Raw genomic sequence first — 15,067 nt, forward strand, 5'->3', positions numbered from 1 at the left:
TGCCTTCCTTATACTGAGAAAACCTGGGCTATTTCCAAAAGACTATTTATGGGAAATACTTTGGATACATTTTAGTGATTTTTTAAAATTTATTATTTATTTATTTATTTTTGGCTGTGTTGGGTCTTCATTGCTGTGCGCAGGCTTTCTCTAGTTGCGTCAAGTGGGGGCTACTCTTCGTTGCGGTGCGCGGGCTTCTCGTTGCAGTGGCTTTTCTTGTTGCGGAGCACAGGCTCTAGGCGTGTGGGCTTCAGTAGTTGCAGCACATGCACTCAGTAGTTGTGGTGCGCAGGCTCAGTAGTTGTGGTGCACGGGCTTAGCTGCTCCATGGCATGTGGGATCTTCCTGGACCAGGGATTGAACCCGTGTCCCCTGCATTGGCGGGTGGACTCAACCACTGCACCACCAGGGAAGTCCCTTGGATACATTTTAAAAACAGCTCAGAGATAATTTTAAGAACATACCTCACTGGACTGGCTCTTCGCTTTCAACATAGAAATCACACTGTCCACCTTTCTCCGTATTCCCATCTTCTGCATGTCCAGGGGGAAAACCTAGCCTTGCCACATTCATCAGGATCTTAGCTCCCAACTGCCTAGTGAGACCCACCAGCACATTCTGCTTTAGCCACCTCTGATGACAACCATGGCAAAGGTGGTAACCCTGCAGGCGGTCCGTTCCCTGACACCCCAACATGCGCTCAGTGATTCATCTACCAGCACAGTGTACGAGGACACATCTTTGAAGCCTGGCAAGTTTTTTGGCCATTTACTAAAACTTACTCAGTTTGCTTATCTAGAACAGGGAGAATAATGGTAGCCCTGTTGTATGGCCACAGCCTAGCACATCATAGGTGCTCAACAAATAACAGTTACATACGTGAGCATTCAGCACAGTGTATAATCACCTATGTATATTTATCAGTGTAATTATTTGGTTAATTTCTAACCTTGTCATCGCTACTAAATTCCATGCACCACAGCCACATAGACTGTATCTGTATGGCTCAACATTCCAGCCCTAGCATCTAGCCCCCTGAGCTGATACATAGGAGGTGCACAATACGCTTATTGGTGAGTGGAAACTGCCTCTACAGAGGGTTGTTATGAATATTTAATAAAATACTGCATGCCAATGAGGTACCACCTCACACCAGTCAGAATGGCCATCAATAAAAAGTCTACAAATAACAAATGCTGGGGAAGGTATGGAGAAAAGGGAACCCTCCTACACTGTTGGTGGGAATATAAGTTGTTGCAGCCACTATGGAAAACAGTATGGAGGTTCCTCAAAAACTAATAATAGAGTTGCCATATGATCCAGCAATCCCACTCCTGGGCATATATCTGGACTAAACTATAATTCAAAAAGATACATGTACCCCTGTGTTCATAGCAGCACTATTCACAATAACCAAGACATGGAAACAACCTGAATGTCCATTGACAGATGAATGGATAAAGAAGATGTGGTATACATATACAGTGGAATATTACTCAGCCATAAAAAAGAATGAAATAATGCCATTTGCAGTAACATGGATGGACCTAGAGATTATCATACTAAGTGAAGTAAGTCAGAAAGAGAAAGACAAATACCATATGATATTACTTATATGTGGAATCTAAAATATGACACAAATGAACATATCTACAAAACAGAAACAGACTCACAGACATAAAGAACAGACTTGTGGTTGCCAAGGGGGAAAGGGTGTGGGGGAGGGATGGATTGGGAGTTTGGGGTTAGCAGATGCAAACTGTTATATACAGAATGGATAAACAATAAGGTCCTACTGTACAGCACAGGGAACTATATTCAGTATTTTGTGATAAGCCATAATGGAAAAGAATATAAAAAAGAATGTATATATATATGTATAATTGAATCACTTTGCTGTACAGCAGAAATTACTACAACATTGTAAATCAACTATACTTCAATCAATCAATCAATCAATCAAAATAATGCATGCAAAGAGCTTAGCATTGTGCCTGGCACATAATCAGTACAGGTATACCTTGTTTTACTGTGCTTCAATTTATTGCACTTTGCAGATAATTGCATTTTACAGTTGAAGGTGTGTGGCAACCCTATCAGATGACGCTTAGCATTTTTTAGCAATAAAATATTTTTAATTAAAGCATGTACATTTTTTAGACATAATGCTATTGCACACTTAATAGACTACAGTGTAGTGTAAACATAACTTTTATATGCCCTGGGAAACCAAAAAACTTTGTGTGACTCACCTTATTGCTATATCTACTTTATTGCAGTGGTCTAGAAGCAAACCCAAAATATCTCTGAGGTATGCTTATACTCAGTACGTTGTTGCCTGCTACAATTAGTAGTGTAGTAATAGTAGTAATAGCAGTTGTGGTGGTGGTGGTATTATTTCTCTCAATCCATGCCTGAATTGTGGTGTGAAAAGGAGATACTCTCTCTGTTCTCCAGAGAGGGAGGCAGCCATCCAGAGACCGTACCTGCGCTACTGCTTTTTTCAGATCCCCATCATCACCATTTTCGTTTCTAGCTTTAAATTCCTGCCTCCTCTCTCCACAATCTATCCACCATGATATACTCTTCTGGCTTATGTTCAGTCTCTAGAAGAATAAAAGTTTCCACAGTTAACTGATAGATGATAAGCTTTCTGCTCAACACTAAACACTGGAAACCGTTGGATCTACATGTTCCAAATGGTTTCTTTTGACCGAAAGGGGACTGGAGATCATTGTTAATCTAGCAGTGTCTTAAAAGAGAGAATGACCTTGCTTGGTGTCACCACAGGTTTCTCTCGAAGGAGTCAGGTCTTCTCTCTTAACACATTATATTGTGATTACTGGTGTTTAAGCCTGTGTTCATACCAAGGTATGAATTCAGGGATGGGACCATTGCATCTATAAATTTAATATCCCAGCATCTAGCAGTCTGAGCACAGAGCAAAACTCAGTGTATGATTGATTACCAAATAAAGAAGGGGAAAGGCGCCATGATAGAGTTTAGAGTTATTTCCTATATCTCCATTTTGCTCTCCATTAACACAAATAACAAAAATTTAGCTTTATATTAAAGAAAATTACAATCCAGGTGGTCAGAAGAACTAGAGAGATGAGAACACAGAATTGGAGAAAACAATGAAGTGTGGCCTCTTGGTCATGAGCATGGAAATTTAACATCATGATTTTTAAAAAGCTACCACTTCATCATATGATGTATTTTCAAGCTTTAGAGATTGAATTCCTCAATATATATTAGATTCTGATTACATGATTATGTTCGACTTTGAACTTTTCTTATATAAACCTCAAAACAAAAATGGAAAGGTCATGAAAAGAACAAGAAAATGTTGAGTCAGAAAAAGACTTAGCAACCCTCTAGGCCAGTGATTCTCAAAATATGGTCCTGAGACTCTTAGAGATCTCCAAGACCATTTCAGGGAGTCCTTGAAATCAAATCACTTCCATGATGATATTAAGATGCTATCTGCCTTTCTCACTCCCATCCTTTAACCAGTCAGTATACAGCGGCTCTTTCCCAGGGTTACAGGATGTATGACATCACAGCAATAGCAGGTTTAACAGTCCAACTGTCTTCTACTAAGCCAGACCTTAAGAAAATTTGCAAAAAAAATGTAAAATAATATCACTTTTCTCACTGTTTTTGTTTTGAAAAAATAGTTATTTTTTGTAAAAATATTCTTTGTTCATATATAATAAGTTTATTATTGCTTTTTAAAAAGAATTAGTATTTTTAACTTCCCAGTTGTAGTTTCTAAAATGATAAATATCAATAACTATAACCCATATAAATAAAAGTTCTTTGGAGTCTTCAATATTTCTTGAGTCTAAATAGGGTCTGAGACCCTTAAGTGTGAGAACCACTGCTCTAAACCCATGGTTTTCAACCAGGGATTTGCATTTGAATCAGGAAATCAGGTCCTGGCTTTTCTATGTTGTAACTGATAAAGAGGCAAAGAAGCACTCTAAGCTCCATGGCCTCACCTGTAACATTAGAAGGTGACAGTAAAAATAGAGGCCGGGATCGGAAAAGTACTGTGAAGTAATTATTGGGTTGGCCAGAAAGTTCGTTCGGGTTTTCCGTAGCAGCGTAAGGAAAACTCCGAACGAACTTTTTGGCCAACCCAATAGTAGCGACCATTCATATGAAACTGGATATAGAAAACGCAAAACAGTAAGAGTCAAAGATTTAAAGGTTTTTAGGCTAGGCAACTGGCAGGAAACTAGTGCCTCTGGTAGTTGAGAATAGCCAGGTTGGAACTGGGAGAGAAGCTATGAACCCACTGTTAGATGGCAGGTCCTGAAAGTGGAGATGTCCTGCAATGTCTCAATCGCTCTTTGGAGACAGAGAACCGCAGTGGAGGTGAGCGGTCCGAACCGGGGATATGGATTTGTGGGTTAGTTAGCCCTCTCTCGTGACAGGTGGCATCCAGAGGGTGAATAAGCCCACCCAGGAAGTGAATGTGGAACCTGGAGCTGTTCAAGGCAGAACCTGGGATGAGGGGCTCCTTTTTGGAGCAGGAACTAAAGAAGAGCCGAGGAGATGTTGGGAAAGGCCCAGCCAGACAACCAGAACAATGCAGGAGCCTGCATGGTATCCACGACATAGCCACTGCATGGGTGGGAAGATGGAAAGACAAAAAAAGAGGAAAAAAAAAAACCAGAGGAGACAGCTTCAAGGAGGATTGACTGGTCAACAATATCAAAGCCACAGAAAAGATACAATGGTAAATTCTGAGAACCTATGGATTTGACCAGAATCGGATCATTGCCAGCTTCAAACAAAACTTTTTAATAGAAAAATTTTAGTGGAGTCAAAACAATACATGAAAACTGCATGGGAAAAAAAGCTAAAAGCATACGGAAGGAAATAAAAAGGATGGGAGAAAGAAAAGGGAACAAAATCCAGCAAAGACTCTTGGTATTTAAGCCAGGACCACCTGTGTACAGCCATGATAGAAATACCCGATGGCTTCAGAGCCGCTGAAGGTGCTAAAAGCAAAGGGAAGAAGGGTGGGTACCAGGACTCACAGACTTTCATCGTCTTCAAACCACTCTGTTCATGGGACTATTTCTTATTACATCAAAAGAGAATCCTAAGAAATCCTACACATCAGAGGTCAAAAGACATTAAGAATAATGAGGTGAAGGTTAAATGATCTATTCTGGTTATTTAAAAGAAAATATTTAGATTTTAATAGATCTTGACTTGCTATGAGGTACAAATAATAAAAATCAAAATATCAGAGATTCGTGTAGAAAAAAGGAATTGCTATGACAACCACAAGTTGGCCTCCACAGAAAATATAAATAGGAATCAGAATGAGAAAATTATAGAGAAATGTGACTGATTTGGAAACCATTTGAACTAGTACTATTCTTTAATGTTTTGCTCATTTGGCTCTGATATGAGAACATGAAAACATTCCTCCACTTCAATAGCTCCTTTGTATTTCAGATTAAAATGAGCAGACCATCAATTAACGAAATGAAACTGGAAACCAAGACCATCTAATGACTTACTCCACTAAAATGTCCCTGTCCCCTTCACTGTTAACTTCTAATATTTATAGACCCATACCAAAATTGAAGAGTAGACATGCATTAAATGCATTATATTGCAGGCCAAATAGTAAAAGCAGATAACAGGGAATGAGGACTCAATACATCTTTAGCTGCCAGAATGTAAAGCTTCAAACCAGTTGTAAAGGACCAAAATTTCCTACCTCTTCTCCAGCATTTTCCATTAACCATGAAAATTCCTGAGACCTGCTATGAGATTTGCTACTTTTTTGACTGGTGAGGGAAGGTGGAGTAGGGAAGGGTCAGATTTCCCCAGCTTCTTTGGGGATAACCCAGTCACTTTCCAGAGTTCACTCTTCCAAAACCAGAAGAGTCAGATCTGCAAGCCCAGGGATCCCAAGGATTCAAAGTTAGGGTTTCCAGTGATCTGATCTTCTGCACAGTGCATTTGCCTTAAGACATGTTCACTGCCAAGTGAGTAAGCTGGTTATACGTAGCTCTCCAATTAGCTAGGTTGTCAGACCCTGACCCAGGCCCTTGTGTTCTGCCTCCTGCCTGCCCTGTATCCTCACTTTCTTGGTCTAGCGGCCTCAGATACCTTGCTATACAGCTTCATGCCCAGTCTTCCTCTCTCTACTCTGCTTTGCTCCTTCACCTAGTCTGGCACCCGACTCGAGCTTTGGTCTAGATGTTGTTGTTCAATCTCCTAAGGCTCTGTGCTCTGCAGCCCAAGGGCCAGGCCAGCCCTGCCCTTCCTCTGAACCCACCTCCAGCTCTAGGAGCCCCAGTCTTTGCAACTCCAAGCCACTTGCCTATCAAGTGGAATGGTTTGGACACAGATCAGTTTTATCTACAGACATTCTCCAACAGCACTGAGCTTCCCGCTATGTCACCCAAGTTCAACATCTTCCCAAAGAGAAGGAAAGAATTCACTGATTCAGTGTGTCTGACAAAAACGATCACATACATGAGGGTCCTTCTGATGCTGCTACTGAACTGTATGACTTCTCATCCCCTGTATTAACCAAACTAATTAAAATCTGTCATTCATACCATGATAAATTAATTGTAAATTAGAACAGCAATGTCACATGATTCAGAGTATATTTTGCTAGATCCTCCATAAGTCATCTTACACAACAATTTGTGACCATCAGCAGGTATGAATGTCAAAACACATAAGTCGCGTGATTTAAGTTCAAGTTCCTTGCATCCAAGAACTTTAGTTTTGAGAATCTTCTATATATAAATCCATATAAACTCCAAGTCTTGATGTGGGATCATCAAATATGGGAAGGGCATCCTGAAATAACCTTTGCCATCCCCAGCACCTGAAGGCCTGAAGCTAGCTCTCTTTTCAAAAGATAGGCCGTTACTAAATGTGCAATGTATATACTGGCTGGCTTGGTCAGAGCAAGCTTGGTTCAAGAACTCACACTTCCACTTTGGAAGAGCCTTTGCCAGGGAAACAACACTATCAAGGCCTTGAGATTCTACAGACACACTGGAGAATGCAGCACCAGACGTGAATATGTAAGAAGTCTGGGGTTTCCCTGGTGGCAAAGTAGTTAAGAATCCACCTGCCAATGCAGGGGACATGGGTTCGAGCCCTGGTCCAGGAAGATCCCACATGCTGTGGAGCAACTAAGCCCATGCGCCACAACTACTGAGCCTGCACTCTAGAGCCCGCAAGCCACAGCTACTGAGCCGGCGTGCCACAACTACTGAAGCCCACATGCCTAGAACCTGTGCTCTGCAACAAGAGAAGCCACCACAGTGAGAAGCCTGTGCACCGCAACTGAAGACTAGCCCCCTGCTCGCCACAACTAGAGAAAGCCCGTGCGCAGCAATGAAGAGCCAACAGAGCCATAAATAAATACATAAACAAACAAACAAAAAAACTCTTTAAAAAAAAAAGAAGTCTGGGCTGCCTGGTCATACGTCACATAGAGCAAGGCTGCCCTTGGAGTAAGGAAGGAAAACAAGGCAGGAAAAACACCAAAAGGAGCAAAGCTTCATAAAAACCATCTTTCTTTGGCCCTTTCTTCAGATATGCCCAATAAAGAAAAACAAACAAATACTGACTAGAAGACTTTATAGTCATGACAAAAACTCTCGGAATTCTAATATGCATTCATCTTTGCCACACAGAAGTATTTGAGCTAAATACTGTCTTTCAAGAACATCAAGATCCTTGTTGTTGAGCACACCCTGGTTTCCCTTCCCCCTTTGATCTCCAATCAACCACTGAACAAGGGACAAGCCAATAACACAGATGAAAAAGGATGTGTCGCCTCTCAACTACTTTGTTGCGCCTTGTTCCCGCTAATGCCCCAGGCCCAACTGGGAATAATGGTCCCTCTTATGAAAGATGTCTCTCTGGACACAGGACGTGCATCAAGCAGAATTTCATGAAGCCCAGGGTCTTTTTCCAAAGAATCGAAGAAGTTGGAAACTATGCAACACAGCTGATGAGTTTCACAGCGGAGTTTCGAACCCAGAACAATCTGAACCAACAGCTCCGTACTCTTTCCTCTAGTACCTTCTAGTTCACCTTTCTAGGTTTAAACTTACATGTAAATGTTATGCAACATCTATGAAAAGCAAGGAACACACGGCAGGATCGGGAGGACGGAACAAATGAGGATTTGTTGTAATTCCACAACGGTAAGGTGTACCATAGTGATAACAATAGAAATATTTTACTGTCTTATTAGAAAATAATATAGTTCTTGACCAGATATACCAAATTGCATTCTGCCACAGTAGTGGTACTGCTGACATGATCATTAGTTTTATTATTATAGTCTTATGTATTTATAAATATATATTACTTTAGAAGTGCCAGCTAACATAGGTTGTTTGGGGTTTTTTTTTTTTTTTTTAAATCAGATGCCCAGCATTTCTAATGGGCACATGATCGAAAATTTAAATTTCAAAGAAAATGTCAATGCCAAAACAAAAAGTGATTTTAAATGTTCCTCCCACAGAATCCTGATTCTCCATACCATGGCCAGTGTACACGTGTAATTATTAGCTGGTTCACTGGCACCCAATGGACCAGATGTAAGCATGACTCCAAACTGTTCATTTACTAACCAAGCTCTCCAGATACTGTCAATCCTGAAAGGATTGAATCAAACGCACTGATCAAAGCAGCTGGGAGTGAGAAGGGGATGTGGAAGCCATCTAGACCAACCGCTCCTTCAGTCATGAGTCTCCTTCTAAGACCCCTGCCATGAAGTCACCTGGCTGCATGCCAGGGTCATGTCTGTCCCTGGCTACACCAACCGAGAGCTCACTATGTCCCAGGAGAGGCCAGCATGCCATCTTTGGAGAGCTCTAACTGTTTCATGATTAGTTGCAACCATCAGAGTAAAGAAACCAGTGACTGGTCTGAGGACAGGGATACGTGCTTATTTTCCCCTGTAACACAAGTCAACAAGAAAGCCTCTAATCAAATAAATCCAAAGAGGGGTACAAACATAATTGTGACACATGTTTAGACTAGTTGAAGCAGATCAGGTCACTGGGCCACTGAAGAAATCATTCCGAAACCATATAAATGAGCTCACATTACACGTCTACACTATGAAGTATTTTTTCCCTCTTAAATACATTTGCCACCAACCTGAAAAATAAATTCAGATTGTTGGATCAGTACTGATAGATAAATGTAGCACTTTGCCCAAAGGAGCTGGGTGTCATTGTCTGTATCACAGTCACTGGACAAGTTGGGCCCTTCTCTGCCCAACTGACCTACAGAAGATTTATGCCACAGGAAGCTGGGATGGTGACCTCAAAGTTGCTGAAATATTCAGACAGTCTGTGCAGTTCTCTGGAATAGCACAATTTGGGAGAACTAGCTTTGTAGATAGAAAATACAGGCATTGTCATCATCAAAAAATCTACAAACAATAAATGCTGGAGAGGGTGTGGAGAAAAGGGAACCCTCTTGCACTGTTGGTGGGAATGTAAACTGATACAGCCACTATGGAGAACAGTATGGAGGTTCCTTAAAAAACTAAAAATAGAATTACCATATGACCCAGCATTCCCACTACTGGGCATATACCCTGAGAAAACCATAATTCAAATAGAGTCATGTACCACCATGTTCACTGCAGCTCTATTTACAATAGCCAGGACATGGAAGCAACCTAAGTGTCCATCGACAGATGAACAGATAAAGAAGATGTAGCACGTATATACAATGGAATATTACTCAGCCATAAGAAGAAATGAAATTGAGTTATTTGTAGTGAGGTAGATGGACCTAGAGACTGTCATACAGAGTGAAGTAAGTCAGAAAGAGAAAAACAAATACCGTATGCTAACACATATATACGGAATCTAAAAAAAAAAAAAAATGGTTCTGAAGAACCTAGGGAAAGGATAGGAATAAAGACACAAATGTAGAGAATGGACTTGAGGACATGGGGAGGGGGAAGGGTAAGGTGGGATGAAGTGAGAGAGTGGCATGGACATATATGAACTACCAAATGTAAAATAGATAGCTAGTGGGAAGCAGCCGCATAGCACAGGGAGAACAGCTCCGTGCTCTGTGACCACCTAGAGGGGTGGGATAGGGAGGGTGGGAGGGAGACGCAAGAGGGAAGGGATATGGGGATATATGTATACGTATAGTTGATTCACTTTGTTATACAGCAGAAACTAACACAACACTGTAAAGCAATTATACTCCAATAAAGATGTTAAAAAAAAAAAGAAAGAAAGAAAGAAAATATAGGCATTGTCAAGCTAGATTGTAGAGTGTTCAAAAGGGACATCTCACTACATTACAGACTGCCCAGGTAATGAAGTGACACTCACTCTAGTCAGAAAAGAGCATTTTGGAGGGCCATTTTTTCAGTTCTTAAACTAACACTTTTTAAATCTTTAACATTTTTCTTTGTTTCTCATTGTCTTTCATAGATGGGAGATTTTTTTCCTCAAATAGTGAAGCAGTTTAAGGCTTTGTAATCTAAGTAAATAACCTAAATATATCTTCTCTCCATGTACATTCTCAAGATTACAGCTTGGATTCTCTGAGTTTAATGAGGACTAGAGTTAGACTGTTTCCCATTAGAAAGAGAAAGGAGTAAGGCAGAAATTCAATAAGTGTTCAAGTAAAATACAGCCATCCTCACATCTGTATTATATTAGAGGAGACACAAGACAAAACATTGACTCTTGAGGTTAAATCTAAATTTCCTCCTTCAGTTCTGAAAGAGTTTGAGAGTTTAGATCAAAAAGGCAACAGAGAAATAAGACCAAAAAATGTCTAAAAACAAGTTTCAAAGGCTATAAAATGCCAACACTTAGTTACTTATTTGAAGCATCAACTTAGTCAGCAATTACCCTAGAGCCACAAACAAAAATTAGTGAAAATTCTACTACATGCTCTTTTTCCAAGTTCGGGATGACCCACCTGGGATCTGTGTGTCATAGGAGGTGCCAAACCACCACCTCTGATTCTTCAACTCTCTTGTGTGATATTGTTGAATTTCCACGTCTTCCTCTCTAGTATACTGTTACATCACACTTGAATTTCCGAAGATATTATTTCAGTCTCCTTTGGAATCTACTGGTCTTTAATTTCAAACTTTAATTTCATCCTGCAAAAAAGAAAACCCTAAGTCTTGGGTCAAAGATCAACAAGCAAGACAAATTACCTCAACAAAAACAAAAGAGCATGAGACCAGAAACAGGATTCAGGGAACTCTTTCCTTAAGTCTGGCTTTTGAGCCTGCAACCTCTATCGTTTATCAAGCTTGTGAGTAAAACTACGTTTGAAGAAAGTAATACTGACCTATTAACTTTGGTGGCTCTGTGGAAGCTTCTTTAAAACACCACTGATCAGAAATACATACACAGACACACACACACAGTAGATGAAGAATTTGTTATTTTGAACAACTCAGAATGAAACAGCCTCTCCTATCGAATTCCATGGTAGAGTGAGATGCATATCTCTAAACCTTGCACGTTACAAAATTTTCCTCAACCATGAAGATTCTGATTGAATCAAGGGACTGGGATTAGAAGGAGATATTTACCATGAAGTCATTTTAGACAAATCTTTTATCAAGTTATGCCTTAGTTTCAGCATCTAAAAAATCTAGGTTCTATGCTTGGTCTTCAAGTCCTTTTACCAATTTATCCCTTGTCCTGTCTCAACAGATTATTAACCCTCAGCTAGTCAAACAAATCCTATTGCTGTTCTTTCTACCTCACTGGTTATTCCTTCTCAGTCTCTTTTTCTGCTTTCTCCTTTTAACGTTGGAAGGTCCCAGGGCTCAGTCCTTGGATGTCTTTTCTATCATCACTCACTCACAACCTTGGAGAGTTCATCCCGTCTTCATATTCCAGAGACTCTCAAATTTATATTTTCAGCTCCAACCTCTCTGCTGAATTCCAGACTTATATACACAACTGCCTGTTTAATATCTCCATTTGGATGTCTAATAGACATCTCAAACTTCTGTGTCCCAAATGGAAGTCCCAGTTTCTCCCTACCCCATCCCACAAACATCCTGCCCCTACAAGGCTTCCTGTTCTCAGCTAATGACAACTCCATCCTTCCAGTTGCTCAAGACAAGTTACAGTGTCACACTTGACTCTCACTCTCCACATTCAATCTGTCAGAAAATCCTATTGGCTGTAAGAAAGCCCTCAAGAAAACCGTATATCCAGGATCCAGTCTGTTTCCTTAACACTTTCATAGCTACTACCCTGATCCAGGCTCCATTATTTCTTACCTGGGTTACCTAATGGCCTCCAAAATTCCCTCTCTGCTTCTAACCTTGCCTCTTAGATAGCCAAGGAGATCCTCTTTAAACATCAGTCATATCATTTCATTCCTCCGCATCAACTCAGTAACGACTACCCAGACTACCTGTTTCACGCAGATAAAAACAAAAGTCCTCACAATGGACTGGTCTCCTTCTTCTCCCCCTTGATCAACCTGCTCTGATCACAAAGGCCATCTGGCTGTTCCTTAAACATCTCAGGCACGTTCCTCCCTTAGGTCCTTTGCACTGGTGCTTCTCTCTTTCTAGAATGTTCCTCCCTCAGAGAGCCTTAGGGTTCCCTCACCTTCTTCAAGTCTTTGCTCAACAGTTTCCTTCGTAGTGAGGTCCGCTCTGAATGCCTGATTAAAATTGCAACCACCCTCCTCCCCAACTCCCAATCCTCTTTCCCCTACCATACATTTTTTTTTCTTTCTCTAAAGTACTTATCACCTTCTAATATTTACTTACTTGTTTATTTTGTTTCTTCCCACAACACACACATACACACCAAGAGTATAAGCTCCATGAGGGCAGTGATTTTTATATTTTGTTCACTGAGATATTCCAAGGGCCTAGAATATAGACACACAGGGCGAATATTAATTGACTAAAGTCCACCAGGCCACCAACTTGCCCATTCTGTTCTCTGAAGTTTTATCTGTGTCATGGTTCCCTTTTTAGACTGACTTTCCCCAACCTCTCTAGCAATATAAATTCCTCTTTTCCTCACTTCAAGCTCCAATTTAAATCCTCCTCCTCTTAAATCTTTTCTACATTAGCTCTGCTCTATTGACCATGGATTTTTATGTACTTAGTCAACCAAAAAATTTCCATTAGCATCTTTGTTTGCCAACTCTGTAAATTTTAAGTCATACATGCATACAACTAAACTCTCAGTTCTTTATCTTACAAGAAATTCTGTAAGAACTATAGCCCCTGGAATTTGTGAACGTTTCATGCCTTTAAGAGATGCATCTGATGGAGAGAGAGAGATTATCAGAGAGTCCCTTAGTCACGGGGTAAATACTGAAAAGTTCACAAGCTTTCTTTGGTGAGAAACCCAAGCCCATCATTATGGGGTGAATCATGTCCCCCAGGAAAGAGATGTCAAAGTCCTCACCCCTAGTACCTCAGAATGTGACCTTTTCTAGATTACCTTTCCAGAGGTAATCAAATTAAAACAAGGGCATTAGGGGTGGGCCCTAATCCAATGTGAATGGTGTCCTTATAAAAAGGGGAAATCTGGACACAGAAACAGACATACACAGAGGGAAAATGTTGTGAAGACACACAGGAAAAACACCACGTGAGGAGAGAGGACTGGAGTGATGATCTGTGAGCCAAGGGACGCCTGAGGCTACCAGAAGTTAAGAGACAGTCCTGGAACAAACCCTTCCCTAGCGCCTTCAGAGGGAACACGATCCTGCCAACACTTTGATTTTTGTCCTCCAGAACTCTGAGGCAATACATTTCTGTTATTTTAATCCACCCAGTTTACGGTACGTTGTTATGACAGCCCTAGGAAACCAATGCACCCATTATTTGGATGCAGTAAATTGAGCTGAGATCTGGTTAGATACCCACATTTTCAAATTATTCAGGTTGCAACAATGTGCCCTGAAACTGAGGTCTTTTAACTGATTGTCTTGATTCCAGAGCAACTTTGTAATTATTACTTTACAATCATTCCACTGATAAGATACTCAACTGGGGATAAGGGAATCATCTTTCTACTCTAGAATCAAAAAGATCCTCTCTTTTGAGTACAAGGGAGGATCACACAATGGCCTTATAATTTCTACAGGCAAGCTGGCCTACAAAGCTGAAAGTCAGAAAACATTCTGCACTATTAATTGGCAATTATACGTTTGAATTGGATCTACACAGGGAGAAAAACAGTTTAGAAAACCATGAAAATTATGTGACTAAATTTAATCCATTGGTTCAGATTTTAGAAAAATGTCTGGTTTGAGTTACCTGGACCAGCTATCTAGCTTTCTGGTTCAATATACAATTAACCTTTTAGCTTTGGCATCAGGTTCCAAACCATATTCTAAAAGGGAAAAAAAATAAGAGCCACTGTTTGAAAGTTTATACTTCAGGAATAAACTCAGCTTAATTCCCTTGGAGGCCAAGAGACTCAGGTTATTGGACCTTTCCTAGGTGTGAGGGTGAGAACAGAGGCCACTGTCACATGAGCCTGAAAAACTTTGAACTGTTTTCCCCATACTGCGCCTTCAGACCAGATGCCATCTGCCCAGCCTCATTTCTTCCTTGAACTGAATCAAGAACTCCGTTTTTCCATTGCTGCAATGCTCACAGGTCTAGAAAGACAAGAGTTAAAAGTTTAAACATTCCTGTCAGTTACTGGATATTTTCCAGTAAAGGAAGAATCAGAATTAGCAAATCAAACCCTAGTGATTTACTTATACTGCATATTACAATATAATCCTAGCATCTATTGAGCTGTTTTACCAAAGTGCCAGACGTTTTCTATACATTATCTCTAATCGCCACAAAACTAAGCAAGGAAGATGTTATCTCCATTTTTCTAAGGGGAAGATGTTCAAAGGAGCTAAGTGGCAGAATTAGGGTTTAAACCCAGGTCCTTCTGGCTGCAAACTCAGCCACTGAACAAGCAGCATTAAGAAGAGCCAGTTCCCACCACTTCCCAGAACTTTAATTCCATTGTTTTTAATTTTCAGAATAACCCTGGTAGACAGGAATTGC

At 40.5% G+C, this 15,067-nt stretch overlaps 1 long non-coding RNA gene across 1 annotated transcript in view; it reads right to left on the reverse strand.

Moving 5' to 3' along the window:
* The window catches only part of LOC132347977 (uncharacterized), an 86,496-nt gene that overhangs the window by 12,431 nt on the left and 58,998 nt on the right, over positions 1-15,067 (reverse strand). The window contains exon 2 of the long non-coding RNA XR_009497323.1: positions 10,975-11,161. This is a non-coding gene — a long non-coding RNA (uncharacterized LOC132347977). The remainder of the gene's footprint in view (positions 1-10,974; positions 11,162-15,067) is intronic.

Source organism: Balaenoptera ricei, chromosome 14 (genome assembly GCF_028023285.1).
Source record: "Balaenoptera ricei isolate mBalRic1 chromosome 14, mBalRic1.hap2, whole genome shotgun sequence".
Lineage (NCBI taxonomy): Eukaryota > Metazoa > Chordata > Mammalia > Artiodactyla > Balaenopteridae > Balaenoptera > Balaenoptera ricei.